The sequence below is a fragment of the Anomaloglossus baeobatrachus genome, chromosome 10 (genome assembly GCF_048569485.1).
Source record: "Anomaloglossus baeobatrachus isolate aAnoBae1 chromosome 10, aAnoBae1.hap1, whole genome shotgun sequence".
In the NCBI taxonomy this organism is placed as follows: domain Eukaryota; kingdom Metazoa; phylum Chordata; class Amphibia; order Anura; family Aromobatidae; genus Anomaloglossus; species Anomaloglossus baeobatrachus.
This window is the reverse complement of record NC_134362.1, coordinates 29,293,680-29,309,557: the sequence shown is the minus strand read 5'-3', so window position 1 is coordinate 29,309,557 and position 15,878 is coordinate 29,293,680.

The window sequence follows — 15,878 nt, the reverse complement described above, 5'->3', positions numbered from 1 at the left end:
ATGAACAATTAAGTTTATCGTGAGTGGACTCACCATTCTTTACCCATCCACCTCGAGTAGGCGCGGATCATCCATTTTCTGGTGGGTGGGTGAGAAGAGACAGAAGAACTTGTCTTCAGTGAATACAGATTTTTCCCATTACTGATATAAGAGATGACAGTTAGTGCTCATAAAGTTCTATGCAGAACTGTAATTTTTGTTTCAAGAGATCTTGCAGCAAAATGTCTGTGTTAGCTCCTCCCTCCTCCATAGTATTCTAAAAGCACCGATGTCTGTGTCGGCCTTTAGCTCATCCCTCCTCCATAGAATTCTAAAAGCACCGATGTCTGTGTCGGCCTTTAGCTCATCCCTCCTCCATAGAATTCTAAAAGCACCGATGTCTGTGTCGGCCTCTAGCTCCTCCCTTCTCCATAAAATTCTAAAAGCATCAATGTCCGTGTCGGCTTCTAGCTCCTCCCTCCATAGAATTCTAAAAGCACCAATGTCTGTGTTGGCCTCTAGCTCATCCCCCCTCCATAGAATTCTAAGAGCACCAATGTCTGTATTGGCCTCTAGCTCCTCCCTCCTTCATAGAATTCTAAAAGCACCAATGTCTGTGTCGACCTCTAGCTCCTCCCTCTTCATAGAATTCTAAAAGCACCAATGTCTGTGTCGACCTCTAGCTCCTCCCTCTTCATAGAATTCTAAAAGCACTAATATCTGTGCTGGCCTCTTGCTCCTCCTTCCTCCATAGAATTCTAAAAGCACCAATGTCTGTGGCGGCCTCTAGCTCCCTCCATAGAATTCTAAAAGCACCGTTGTCTGTGTCGGCCTCTAGCTCCTCCCTCCTCCATAGAATTCTAAAAGCACCAATGTCTGTGCCAGCCTCTAGCTCCTCCCTCCTCCATAGAATTCTAAAAGCACCAATGTCTGTGCCAGCCTCTAGCTCCTCCCTCCTCCATAGAATTCTAAAAGCACCAATGTCTGTGCCAGCCTCTAGCTCCTCCCTCCTCTATAGAATTCTAAATGCATCAATGTCTGTGTCTGCCTCTAGCTCCTCCCTCCTCCATAGAATTTTAAAAGCACCAACTGCAATCTCCTCTCTCAGTAATGGGAAAAATCTGTCTTCACTGAATACAGATTTTACAGATTTTACTCCTGAATGGATTGTGGCAGATGAGTCCAGGAGAGGAAATAAGCAGAATTCTCTGATAAGATATATTACAAAGTTCTTTATTTTCATGTGTAACATTAATTTATTGAATAAATTTAAAATGAAGGTCACTTCAACTGAGTCTCTCTTTTTGTTGTAAAACTTTACTTATCAAGTGTTTGGATATTTCCATATGTTGCACTGATTTTGCTCTTTTTGCCACAATTTCACAAGTCTTTGTAAATTGCGCTACAATGTGAACACATCCAAACATCCTCTTACAGACTAGTATAGGAGGACATAAAATCTATAAAACATTTCTGTCTATGGCTTCATCATATTTAAAATTATTTCTCCTGTTTACAAAACAAATCATAAATTGAGATGATTCAAAAATCTGTTTGGAATTAAAATTGTAAAAAAATGTCCCTTTTAATCACTAAGTACGACGACACAATAATAGTGGGAATAAACAAAAATTGTGGTTATATTCAGATCTGCAGGACCAGTACAGCTCTGCTATTCATATTTTTATTAATGCATAGATAGCCACAAAATGTAATTATTACCCGAATATCTGTGATGAAATTTTGGCAGTAAAAGCTAAAATCTCACTATGGAAAAAGAAAAACACCAGGTGCTCAGAGGTGCAGGAGGCAGGAGGCAGGATACTAAACTTCCCGGAGTGATTCCTTTTTAAAAGTAGAATTATTGATGCTGGAGACTCATTTTTTTTCCATTCATTTTTATATTCTACTTTTTACATCTTTAATATTTTTAGTTTTTTTTTATTTTACTTACATTTTTTAAAACTTTTTTAGTTATATTTACTTAATGTAAAAAGAAAAATATGCAATCACTTTATGTTCTGTGGGGGATCACCCTGAATGACTGCCCTTCTCCCTTGGTCAATAGAATAATGTCACGCATGGATTAGTGGATGTCCGGCGCATGGCGCAATACAGAGGTTACAATGGTATGCAAAGAAAGAGGAAGACACTGATCATAGGGACCGAGGGATGGGACACCTCCTGACACTAATCTGCGTCGGGCCCCTGAGCTCCCCTATAAGTCCTCCCCCTTGTCGCCGTCACATGCCTAGTCCCTAACTGCCCTCCACCTCACCCTGTCTAGTGCCAAAGCCGGGGAGTGCACTAGACATCACCGCTACTGTAATATAACAAATGGGAAGGAGGACAGACAGGGGAAAATAGACAAAAGGATATGAAACAAACTTGACTGCTGCAGCCAAACGCTAGGGCTGCAGGCAACACGGCTCCAACAACAGAACCCCTGCAGCCACTAGATGGTCAGAATAGAATTAATCTATTACTGGCATCAGGTGATGAATCATGTGACTATTTAAAGGGAAGGAGACTAGTCAAAAACTGCTGCATTTGATATTAACTAAGCAGGAGCTACCAAGGCTGCAGACAACACGGCTCCAACAACAGCACTCCAGCAGCCACTAGAGACTTCCTCCCTCTAAGGTGGTCAGAATAGAATGAATCTATTACCGACATCAGGTGATGAATCATATGACTATTTAAAGAGAAGGGGAGTGTTTATAAATCTGCTGAATCTGAGATTAACTAACCAGAAGCTACCATGGCTGCAGACAACACGGCTCCAACAAGAGAACTCCAGCAGCCACTATGACTTCCTCCCTCCAAGGGGGTCAGAATAGAATGAATCTATAGGGAAGGGGAGTTGTCACAAACCTGCTGCATCTGAGATTAACTAACCAGGAGCTACCAGCAAGGAACATGTCATTACAAAGAAAGCAATCACATTTTAAATACAAAGTCTTACAAGGTCATGTGAAGATCAGATTATTTTACTTTTTTTATACATTTTTCACAAGACTATTTTAACACAGTGAGGGGCCAAGTTGAAGTATGGCACAGCTTAATTTAAGTGAATAGGTTCGGCTGCACTTTAGGCGTTCCACCATGCTAGGTAAAAAGAAGGGAATTTTGTTACTTACCGTAAATTCCTTTTCTTCTAGCTCCAATTGGGAGACCCAGACGATTGGGTGTATAGCTACTGCCTCCGGAGGCCACACAAAGTATTACACTAAAAAGTGTAAGGCCCCTCCCCTTCTGCATATACACCCCCCGTGGATCACGGGCTGCTTCAGTTTTAGTGCAAAAGCAAGAAGGAGGAAAGCCAATAACTGGTTAAACAATTCAACCCGAAGGATTTACATCGGAGAACTGAAACCATTCAACATGAACAACATGTGTACCCGAACAACCAAAAAATCCCGAAGGAACAGGGGCGGGTGCTGGGTCTCCCAATTGGAGCTAGAAGAAAAGGAATTTACGGTAAGTAACAAAATTCCCTTCTTCTTCGGCGCTCCATTGGGAGACCCAGACGATTGGGACGTCCAAAAGCAGTCCCTGGGTGGGTAAATTAATACCTCAAGTTTGGACTGTAAAAACAGCCCTTCCCTACATGGAGGCAACCGCCGCCTGCAGGACTCTTCTACTTAGGCTGGCATCCGCCTAAGCGTAGGCATGCACCTGATAACGCTTGGTGAAGGTGTGCAGACTCGCCCAGGTAGCCGCCTGGCACACCTGCTGAGCCGTAGCCTGGTGCCGTAATGTCCAGGACGCACCCACGGCTCTGGTAGAATGGGCCTTCAGCCCTGATGGAACCGGAAGCCCAGCAGAACGGTAGGCTTCAAGAATTGGTTCCTTGATCCATCGAGCCAGGGTGGATTTGGAAGCCTGCGACCCTTTGCGCTGACCAGCGACAAGTACAAAGGGTGCATCCGAGCGGCGCAGGGGCGCCGTGCGGGAAATGTAGATTCTGAGCGCTCTCATCAGATCCAACAAATACAAATCCAATTCATATCGATGAACTGGATGAGGACAAAAGGAAGGTAAGGAGATATCCTGACTGAGATGAAAAGGGGGATACCACCTTAGGGAGAAACCCCGGAATCAGGTGCAGCACTACCTTGTCTTGGTGAAACACCAAGAAGGGAGCTTTGGATGACCGCGCTGCGAGCTCGGACACTCTCTGAAGAGACGTGACCGCTACCAAAAAGGCCACTTTCTGTGAAAGTCGAGAAAGTGAAACATCCCTCAGAGGCTCAAAGGGCGGCTCCTGGAGAGCAATTAGTACCCTGTTCAGATCCCATGGGTCTAACGGCCTCTTGTACGGAGGGACAATGTGACAAACCCCCTGCAGGAACGTGCGTACCTGAGGAAGTCGCCCTATGCGCTTCTGAAAGAATACAGACAGCGCTGGGACTCGTCCGTTAAGGGAGCCGAGCGACAAACCTTTTCCCAAACCAGATTGCAGGAAGGAAGGAAAAGTAGGCAATGCAAATGTCCAGGGAGACACTCCCTGAGCAGAGCACTAAGATAAGAATATCTTCCACGTCTTGTGGTGGATCTCGGCAGACGTCGGCTTCCTAGCCCGTCTCATGGTGACAATGACGCCTTGAAATAATCCTGAAGACGCTAGGATCCAGGACTCAATGGCCACCAGTCAGGTTCAGGGCTGTAGAATCCAGATGGAAAAAACGGCCCTTGGGACAGTAAGTCTGGCCGGTCTGGTAGTGCCCACGGTTGGCCGACCGTGAGATGCCACAGATGCAGGTACCACGACCTCCTCGGCCAGTCTGGGGCGACGAGGATGGCGCGGCGGCAATCGGAGCTGATCTTGCGTAGCCCTCTGGGCAACAGTGTCAGAGGGGGAAACACATAGGGTAGCTGGAACTGCGACCAATCCTGAACTAAGGCGCCTGCCGCCAGAGCTCTTTGATCGTGAGACCACGCCATGAAAATCGGGCCCTTGTTGTTGTGCCGAGACGCCATTAGGTCGACGTCCGGCCTCCCCCAGCGGCTACCGATTTCTTGAGACCCGTCCGGGTGCAGAGACCATTCCCCTGCGTCCATGCCCTGGCGACTGAGGAAGTCTGCTTCCCAGTTTTCTACGCCCGGGATGTGAACTGTGGATATGGTGTATGCTCTGTCTTCCACCCACATCAGAATCCGCCGGACTTCCTGGGAGGCTTGCCGACTGCGTGTTCCGCCTTGGTGGTTGATGTATGCCACCGCTGCGAAGTTGTCCGACTGAATTCGGATCTGTTTGCCTTCCAGCCTCTGCTGGAAGGCTTGCAGGGCAAGATACCCTGCCCAGATTTCCAGAACATTGATCTGAAGGGTGGACTCCTCTGAAGAGAGTCCTTGGTACGTTCCTGTCTAGGGACGTTGACTTCCCATCCCATTGGCGAAGAATGTCCTATAGAAGTGGACGCAGATGAAACTGCGCGAAAAGGACTGCCTCTGCATGAGGCGTCTTAAGGGGTGTGACTGGCCTTGAAGGAGAGACTGCACCCCCGTCTGTAGTGAACGCTGTATGGCCAGCGGGAGCTGCACTATCGCTGAGAGAGTGTGAAGCTCCATGCCAAGATATGTCCGCGCTTGGGTCGGTGTCAGATTTAACTTTGAAAAGTTTATGATCCACCCGAAACTCTGGAGAGTCTCCAGCGCCACGTTCAGGCTGTGTTGGCATGCCTCTTGAGAGGGTGCCTTGACAAGTAGATCGTCCAAGTAAGGGATTACAGAGTGACCCTGAGAGTGCAGGACTACTCCCACTGCTGCCATGAACTTGTGAAAAGCCGTGGGGCTGTCGCCAGACCGAAGGGCAGGGCTACGAACTGAAGATGCTCGTCTTCAATAACGAATCGTAGCCAACACCGGTGCTCTGGAGCAATCGGCACGTGGAGATAAGCATCCTGATGTCTATTGACGCTAGGAAATCTCCTTGAGATATGGAGGCAATGACAGAGCGGAGGGATTCCATCCGGAACCGCCTGGTTTTCACGTGCTTGTTGAGCAGGTTTAGGTCCAAAACGGAACGGAAGAGCCGTCGTTTTTTGGTACCACAACCAGATTGGAGTAAAAACCGTATCTTGTTCCTGAGGAGGAACAGGGATTACCACTCCTTCTGCCTGCAGAAGAGCATCGGCTCGGTCGGGAGGTGAGGAAATTCTGAAAATCTAGTCGGAGGACGAGAACAGAACTCTATCCTGTACACGTGAGACAAAATGTCTCTCACCCACCGGTCTTTGACCTGTGGCAGCTAAATGTCGCCAAAGCGGGAGAGTCTGCCACCGACCGCGGATGCGGAGAGGGAGAGCTGAACGTCATGAGGAAACCGCCTTGGCAGCGGTTCCTCCGGCTGCCTTCCTTGGGCGTGATTGAGCCTGCCAGGAATCTGCGCCTCTCTGAGCTTTTTGAGTCCTTTTGGACGAGGACAATTGGGACCTGCCCGAGCCTGGGAAGGACCGAAACCTCGACTGTCCCTTCCTCTGTTGTGTTGTTTGATCTGGGCTGGTGTAAGGAAGAGTCTTTACCCTTGGACTGTTTAATGATTTCATCCAATCGCTCACCAAACAGTCTGTCACCAGATAATGGCAAACTGGTTAAGCACTTTTTTGGAAGCAGAATCTGCTTTCCATTCCCTCAACCACAAGGCTCTGCGTAAACCACGGAGTTGGCGGACGCCACTGACGTACGGCTCGTAGAGTGCAGGACAGCATTAATAGCGTAAGTCGCAATGCAGACATTGCGAGGTTAAGGACGCCATCTGCGGCACAGATGTACATGTGACAGTGTCCACGTGCGCAAGACCAGCTGAAATAGCTTGGAATGCCCATACGGCTGCGAATGCCGGAGCAACCGACACGCCGATAGCTTCATAGACAGAATTCAACCAGAGGACCATCTGTCTGTCAATGGCATCTTTAAGTGAAGTCCCATCTTCCACTGCAACTATGGATCTAGCCGCAAGCCTGGAGATTGGGGGATCCACCTTTGGACACTGGGTCCAGCGCTTGACCACGTCAGGGAGAAAAAAGGATAACGTGTATCCTTAATACGATTGGAGAACGCTTATCTGGATAAGTGTGGTGTTTCCGGATTGCTTCTCTGAAGTCAGAGTGGTCAGAAAAGTACTCAATATACGCTTGAGATACTGAAAAGGGATTTCTCCTGCTGTGAAGCTGACTCCTCCACCGGAGGAGCTGAGGGAGAAATATCCAACATTCCCTTGATGGACGCTAGAAGATCATTCCCTATGGCGTCACCATCCGGAGTATCCGGATTGAGAGCGGTCTCAGGATCAGAGTCCTGATCAGCTACGTCTGCCTCATCATACAGAGAGTCCCGCTGGGACCCTAACCAGTGATGAAGCCGAGTGCCGCTCCCAGCGAGCTCGCTTAGACTGTCTGGGACTGTCGTCCGTGTCAGAGCCTGCGCCCTGGGATGCATGGGACCCCCCCGGAGCACTGATTTGTTCCAAATGAGGGCGTATCAACATTGCCCATGGTCCGTCTGGACTGCAAAGTCTCTAAGATGTTAGTCACAGTCACAGACCTATCAGCCGAAACTGCAACTCCGTCCCTGTCCCTGGACAGGGTTGACAGGTGGTTCCTTTAGCCACCTCTAGCAGAGACCCCGGCTGACCAAATGCTACAGGGGAGCATTGCACACAATGGGGACAGTGGAACCTGCCGTGTGGAACAGTATCACGTGCAGTACAAGCAGCATAGAAAGCCTGTGCCTTGGCACCCTTGCTTTTTTGCTGCTGTTGTCCAGCCATCTAGGAGTATATAGCCCAGAATAGCGACCGTACAGTGCAGTGTATAGCATACCAGCATAAAGTACAAATGAACACTTCAGCACATGCAATACAAGCAGCCTAGAAAGCCTGTGCCTTAGCACCCTTGCTTTTTGCTGCTGTAGTCTAGCCATCTAGGCATAAAGTACACATGGCATTAGTGGGGTCAGCACTTCAGGTGCTGCTTACCGCCCGCCCAAAGGCGGGTGTGTGGTCGCCCGAATCCTGTGACTGGTTGCCCAGAGCGTGTCTCCCTTCTCCAGCCCAGACTGCGTGCAGGAATGGCTGCCGGCGTCTTGTGAAGAGGGGCGGGCCGTGGGCGTGCCCCAGACAAGAGCGGGAAACTGGCGTCCCACTGTGTCCAGTGAAGGGGGCTGGAGAATGCAAAGCAGACTCCAGCTCTCGGCGCTGACTTTCTGTACAGCGTCCCGCCCCTCCCCTGACTGGCAGGGCTGGGGGCGGGAACGAAGCGAAAACTAGGCCGCAAAGCCGGGGACTCGAGTAATAAGCGCGGCCGTCCTATGTGCACGGCCAGCGCGGAAGTCCCCGGCGCACCACAAGTCCCAGCCGCGCCACAGTGTAAAACACCCCGCAGCGGCCGGCGCGGCAGTTTCTAACACATAAATTCACTCAGCTAAGCTGCAGTGAATAATAGCACAAGCGCTCCGCGCTGTTGTCCCCGGCGCACTAGCACTCCCAGCAATGCTGGTGTGTGTGTGCGCGATGTGTATGGGGACACAGAGTACCTTAATGTAGCAGGGCCCTGCCCTGACGATACCCAGCTCCATATCCAGCAGGATCTCCGGGTCTGTGGATGGAGCCCGGTCTCAGTGCCTGGAGACCGGTAAGATCCCACTTCACCCAGAGCCCCGAGGGGGGATGGGGAAGGAAAACAGCATGTGGGCTCCAGCCTCCGTACCCGCAATGGGTACCTCAACCTTAACAAACACCCGACAAAAGTGGGGTGAGAAGGGAGCATGCTGGGGGCCCTAGTATGGGCCCTCTTTTCTTCCATCCGACATAGTCAGCAGCTGCTGCTGACTAAAAACAGTGGAGCTATGCGTGGATGTCTGACCTCCTTCGCACAAAGCATAAAACTGAAGCAGCCCGTGATCCACGGGGGGTGTATATGCAGAAGGGGAGGGGCCTTACACTTTTTAGTGTAATACTTTGTGTGGCCTCCGGAGGCAGTAGCTATACACCCAATCGTCTGGGTCTCCCAATGGAGCGCCGAAGAAAAAGGCATTGCAGTCACGAGATTCCCAGATGTCACACCCTGTCCAATCATAAGATCCCCAAAATATCAGAAGTACATGGCGTAGAAGGGGCAGCCAGTGAGCTGTCTGCGCCAGTGTGAATGTCATTCATCCTCTCCTCTTTGCTAAGTACATGTCTAGTGCAGTTTAATATACAGGACACCACTATACTCTCGCACACCTTCCTTCACCTCTGAGCAAGAATATGGAAGACGGGGTGGCAAGCTTACCACGGATGGAACCTCAGTCGTTCCCGGGACAGGGACAACCCACCATTCCTCAACTAAAGGGGTTTCCACTGTACTCAAAGTAGGGATAGGCACATCCTCTGTTGCTTGGGCTCTTCAAAGGTGCAGCGTCTCAACATGTTACGATGAAGGTTCCGCGAGGATCCCTCAGTCCCCACTGGCTCCACCTCATAGACTGGGATAGCAGGATCTACCCTCCGTTTCACCACATATGGGATTGCCTCCCACCGCCCATCCAACTTCCCAGTTGGCTTTTTGGCCTTGACCATCACCCGGTCACCCGGAGCATACTCGTCTTTTTGCACGGGTCTCGGATTTGGGTGTACCACTTGTTTGAGGCGTTCCCCCACAACTTGGTGCACTGCTCTCAGCCGACGCCGGTGCTCTTGCGCCCAGGCAGTGGTATTTCTCGGAGGTGGCTGCATTGGATCAGGCATGTGGAGATCCTCGATTTCCCGTCCGGCTCTCCCGAACATGAGCATATGTGGTGAGTAACCGGTGGTACTGTGTACCCTGTTGTTATAGGCCCACATCAGTTCAGGTAAGTATTCTGGCCACCGAGCCTTTTGACTGTCCTCCAGAGTCCGCAGCATCTGGTGCAAGGTGCGATTGAATCGCTCGCATGCCCCGTTCCCTTGGGGGTGATATGGGGTCGTGCAGGAACGCTCTATGCCATAAAGCTGGTACAGCTCAGTCATCAGGGTGCCCTGGAAGCATGCCCCCTGATCTGAATGAATCCTTTTTGGACACCTAAGTTTGTAAACTGTTGTGCTATACCACGGGTGGCTTGTATTTCCCACCCATCCATTTTTTTGTTTCATGTTTAAGGGTATTAATAGGTAGTTGGCAGTTGGAATATCCAGTCATGCCTGTAGGTAACATATATTGTATATATTGTAGTTGACTCATGTTAAAAGGCGCCACGCTGTAAAGCACAAGGGTCTCAGCTTATTCGCTGAGTGTTTGTGAATTTTCCCTGAGTGTCTTCCCCTGTTTGATTGTGTTCATATCCAAATTGTAGTAAAGTACTTTTGTTAGTTAATCTAGTTTTGGGGCCGTTTATTTCCCATTCGTGACTTCGCTGTATCCTAAAGAGCCCACCCCGGTGCACGGCTTACACCAGCACTGGATTTTGCAGAATCTCAGTAGACGTCTGTGGTTCTCAGCTTCTTCTAGTGGTTTAGCTCCACCAGGAGTCAAACATTGCTTTTTTGTGGGCTTCTTTTCTGAACACAAAAACGTATGTTTTGGCAGGAAAAAAAAGCACATTTTTTATTGCGTTTGTGCGTTTTTTCACTTGAGTTTTTTCCTGCTTATTTTTATGGGTTTTTCTACTCATGGCGATTGTGCGGGGTTCAGGCGTTGTACCCCTGCAATAGCTGTCGAGTCTCCAGCTGATGTTACAGCCAGGACCTGTCTGTCACTGCCCGGAGTGGTTCCCATTCCTCTCCCTGCAGTTTAACCCCCTGAACGTTGCGATCAGTGCAATTGCAGCATTAATGGGATCACAGGGAACCAATCACTACCATGGTAACCCTGCATCGTCACCATGATAACCCCGGGTTACTGAGCTACGGAGAGCATACAGCATGGTGTGTGAGGCAAAGTGCTACGCTATAATCCACTGTAGTGATAACGTATTGCAGGTGATTATAGTGTAGCACCCACGGGGCAAGGGTTAAATTTTCGTCGTCGGGCTGGTGATCTCGGGTCCGGGGATGTCACGGGTGGCCCTGCCTGGCTTCGTGGCCCAGAGGTGTACAATAAAGGGGAGATGGATGAAGGTGGTGGAGAGGATGAGGGTAGTAGTGGAAGAGAGTGATGAGGAGGATTGTTTCGTGACACCACCTGCGTTACACGGCCAGGGTATTAGCCGCCGCTGCTGTGGTTGTCCTCTTGGTCATAGCAGCCAAGATGGCTCTGCTCCCCACAGGTGGAGCAGGCCCCGGGGAAGATGATGAGGGAGAGTAATGGTCATCGGCACCGAAGTGCGGGGTGGTGGCGCCAGCAATCAAAAGGCTGACACAGTCTCTGCGGTTCCATGTGATTTACGCACAGTTCTTTAGATTGCCAGGGAGATACCGGTCACCGCCGTGGTGGGCTCCAACCATTCCCGGTTAAGTTACAGGTAGCCACCGGTATTTTGAAAGTGTCCTTTCTAAGAGTTGCCCCTCTAGGAGTGAGGAACCCGGACTGAGCGTCCTTCTCCAAGCCTCAGGCCCCGCGAAAGAAGAGAAGAAGAGAGTGGTGTCGTGTCGCCAGAACTGGAGTCCCGACTTGACTTGACTGACGATTGTGTAAAGGTTGCTCCTACTTCTACCCCAAGTGGTGCCCGCTCCCCAGGTGGTTGTCCTAGTGATCGGGAAAGTCTTCATGATGGCCACCCCCTATCTACACTAGTCCAGTCCCCAGTGGGAAAGCAACTAACTGTATGTAAAGTGTAAATGTGGAAACACCGGTGATTAACCCCCTCCTTACCCGAGATGAATACTGCAGCTTAAATGAGCTGCAGTACCCTGTGGCGACTGAAGCCTCAGGGGCGCCATAATAGAAATGCAGAAAAACTGATGCAGAAACAATTGACACGCTGCTTCTTTTTTCAGTAACAAAATATGCAAGGAAAAAAGAAGCAGCGTGTGCACAGCAAGTCAGGATTCTCATAGACTTTGCTGGGATGCTTTTTTTCAAGGAAAAATGTATAAAAAACGCAAAAAAAATCACCAGATGTGTAGAGCTGAACGAGTATGTAACTATTTGCACTTGTTAAACTCATAAAAAGTACTGTCTAAAGCCTGCTTTACACCCTACGATCCAGCATACGATATCGTATGCGATCGTAACCGCCCCCATCGTATGTGCGACACGTTCAATTTGTTGAATGTGCCGCACATACGAGTAACCCCCATCACACGTACTTACCCGTCCATACGACCTCGATGTGGGCGGCGAACGTCCACTTCCTGGAGTGGGAGGGACGTTCGGCGTCACAGCGACGTCACGCGGCAGCCGGCCAATAGAAGCGGAGGGGCGGAGCTGAGCGGGCCGTAAACATCCCGCCCACCTCCTTCCTTCCACATTGTGGGCCGGGAGCCGCTGGACGCTGTTCATCGTTCCCGGGGTGTCACACAGTGCGATGTGCGCTACCCCGGGAACGATGAACAATCTGACGTTCAATTCATGAGGAATGAACGACGTGCGTGCGATGAACGTTTTACCGTACAATCGCAATCACACGTACCTGTTACACACTGCGATGTACCTTATGATGCCAGATGTGCATCACTTACGACGTGACCCCGCCGACACATTGTAAGATACATTGCAGCGTGCAAAGCGGGCTTTAAACTCGCGTATTCATTCCGAATAGCGTGTGCAATGCAAGTCAATGGGGAAAACTCGCAAAGTAACAAGTAACCCAAATTTCGCACTATTTGCTATTCGCACGAATAGTGCGGCATTTGGGTTGCTTTGCGAGTTTTTCCCTATTGACTTGCATTGCACACGCTATTCTGTATGAATACGCGAGTATTAGACAGTACTTGTAATGAGTATAGTGAGTACGAATAGTTAGGTACTTGCTCACCTCTACAGGTGGGCACATAACCTTACAGTTAAGGCAGAAACACTAACAGTGAGCTACAGGCTTCACTGCTGTGTATGAGAGAATTGGATAACTGTGCTAAAGAAAAGAATAAAAAACATATTTTTGTAATACTTTTTGTTTTATTAAAAGTCACAAATCAGTACAATACATATTTGTTCTTCAGATTTATTATGACTTCCCCACCAAAATTATATTACCGTAGTTGCACCAAAATTACAGCACAAAATATTTTAACCAAAAAGAATATACAGTATGTTGGCTTTTTGTACTTTGTAAAATTGTCTAGAAAAGAGTAAAGCCTGCTTTACACGGTACGACCGATTGTGCGATTTCACAATCGATCGTACCCGCCCCCGTCCTTTTTGCGTCACGGGCAAATCGCTGCCCGTGTCGCACAAAGGTAGTAACCCCCGTCACACATACTTACCTTTCGTGCGACCTCGCTGTGGGCGGCGAACGTCCACTTCCTGGAGTGGGAGGGACGTTCGGCGTCACAGCGACGTCACACGGCCGCCGGCCAATAGAAGCGGAGGGGCGGAGATGAGCAGGATGTAAACATCCCGCCCACCTCCTTCCTTCCACATAGAGACGGCGGCGGCCGCGGGAGGCAGGTGAGCTGCTCATCGTTCCCGTGGTGTCACACGGAGCGACGTGTGCTACCACGGAAACGATGGTCAACTAAAGTAACCGATATTATGGAACCTAACGAGCAGTACCCGACTCACGATTTGTGAGCGATACTGCGTCGCTAGGAGGTGTCACACAGGCCGGCATCGCCAGCGATGCCGGATGTGCGTCACAAAAACCGTGACCCCGACGATCTATCGCACGATAGATTGCCTGGTGTAAAGCAGCCTTTAGATGTACCAATTTATTTTACTGGAAAGTGACGCTTTTAAAACATAAGACCATTCTAAAATCTACCACCTAGGAGGAGGTATACAATAGGAAAATGAGCCAAAATTGTGCCAAATTTAGTGAGTAAAAGCACATTTTTTATCTATACTTTTTTTTTCCGGTAAATTATTGATAGATTTTGTATGTACTGTATAACGTTGTATATACACATTTGATTTTTATTTATACAGTCCTAAGTATTTTTTATATTTATGTACATTTAGGCTGCAGCATTTTCTTTTACTCTCTGTATACTGAGTCTGCAGTATTTTAATTTTGTAGTTTTTTATGCAGTTTCACAACACTATGTTAATGTTTGTGCATTTATTTTACTGCAGTACTTTACCCCAATCTGTATATATAAATTATATATATATATATATATATAGATAGATAGAGATATATACAGTGTATATACAGTATATATATATATATATATATATATATATATATACATATACATATATATATATATATATATATATATATATATATATATATATATACACATATATATATATATATATATATATATATACGGTATATATATGTATATATCTTTTCCATTTTGCAGCCGGAATCCTTAATTGTTTATCATATTCTCCTGATTATAGGATGAAAGTAATTTCTGCTCACACAACTTTTCATGTACAGTACATTAAAATCGATGTTGCGTACAAAAAAAAAGACTTAGATTTTAATTGGAAAAAAAAAGATTAAGGTTAAATGACTGCACTTTGTAGAAATAAATTGAGGACTTTCGCGCGGAGCAAATACAGAGTGGAAGTTTTGTAACCTGGTAGTGCAATCTCAGATGATTTACATTTACATTGTAATGGTTGGAATTTAATAAGAACGGGTTTATAGACACGACAGGAAAAAAAGAAAAAGAATAAAAATAAATTGAGTTTATGGGAAAAGTGCTAATTCAGCATCTGGAAATCATGGAAAATACCTTGATGCAATGGTAACATCGCAGGAATCAAGAAGTTAAAACACTGAAGAATTAGATTATGTTGAGCGATGGGATGGCGTATAATAAATGCTACAGAGGAGCCTGGTATTATAGGGATGATGAAATAGGCTACCAGCAAGGAATGGTGCCCAGAAGTACATATGGTGCCCAGGAGTATATATGGTGCCCAGGAGTATATATGGTGCCCAGGAGTATATATGGTGCCCAGAAGTACATATGAGGACCAGGAGTATATATGGTGCCCAGGATTATATGATGCCTAGGAGTATATATGGTGCCCAGGAGTACATATGGTGCCCAGGAGTATATATGGTGCCCAGGAGTATATATGGTGCCCAGGAGTACATATGGTGCCCAGGAGTATATATGGTCCCCAGGAGTATATATGGTGCCCAGGAGTATATATGGTGCCCAGGAGTATATATGGTGCCCAGGAGTACATATGTGGACCAGGAATATATTTGCGGACGGACCAGGATTACATATGGGGACCTTGTGTATATATAGTGCCCAGGAGTATATATGGGGACCATGTGTATATATGGTGACCAGGAGTATATATGGTGCCCAGGAGTACATATTGGGACCAGAAGTATATATGGGGATGGACCAGGAGTACATATGGGAACCAGGAGTACATATGGGGACCAAGAGTATATCTGATGCCCAGGAGTATATATGATGCCCAGGAGTATATATAGTGCCCAGGAGTATATATGGTGCCCAGGAGTACATATGGGGATCAGGAGTATATATGGGGACTGTGGAGACACGAGGTCAGTGGGTGCTCTCGTCCGCTGACCCGGCCGCCTTTAGAAAGACAGCATGGCCCAGGGCTCATCCCAACTGAACGCCGGCCTCCTTAACCATGGGCGGAACACTACTCAGACAACACAGGGTGAGGGAATCACAATATTAAGACTTTATTGGATCCCCAAAATATTAACGGCACATAACACATAACCAGCAAAACACAAATGTAACAGGCAACAGAGTCTCACCCTTCCGCTGGCTCACCAGGAATTAGAATGTCCGTGCCTCAGAGGTTCCAGGGCTACTTACTCCAAACCAGCAGCACCCTGCTTTTGGCGGGCACCCACCGAGACTGGAATAACGCCAGATTTAG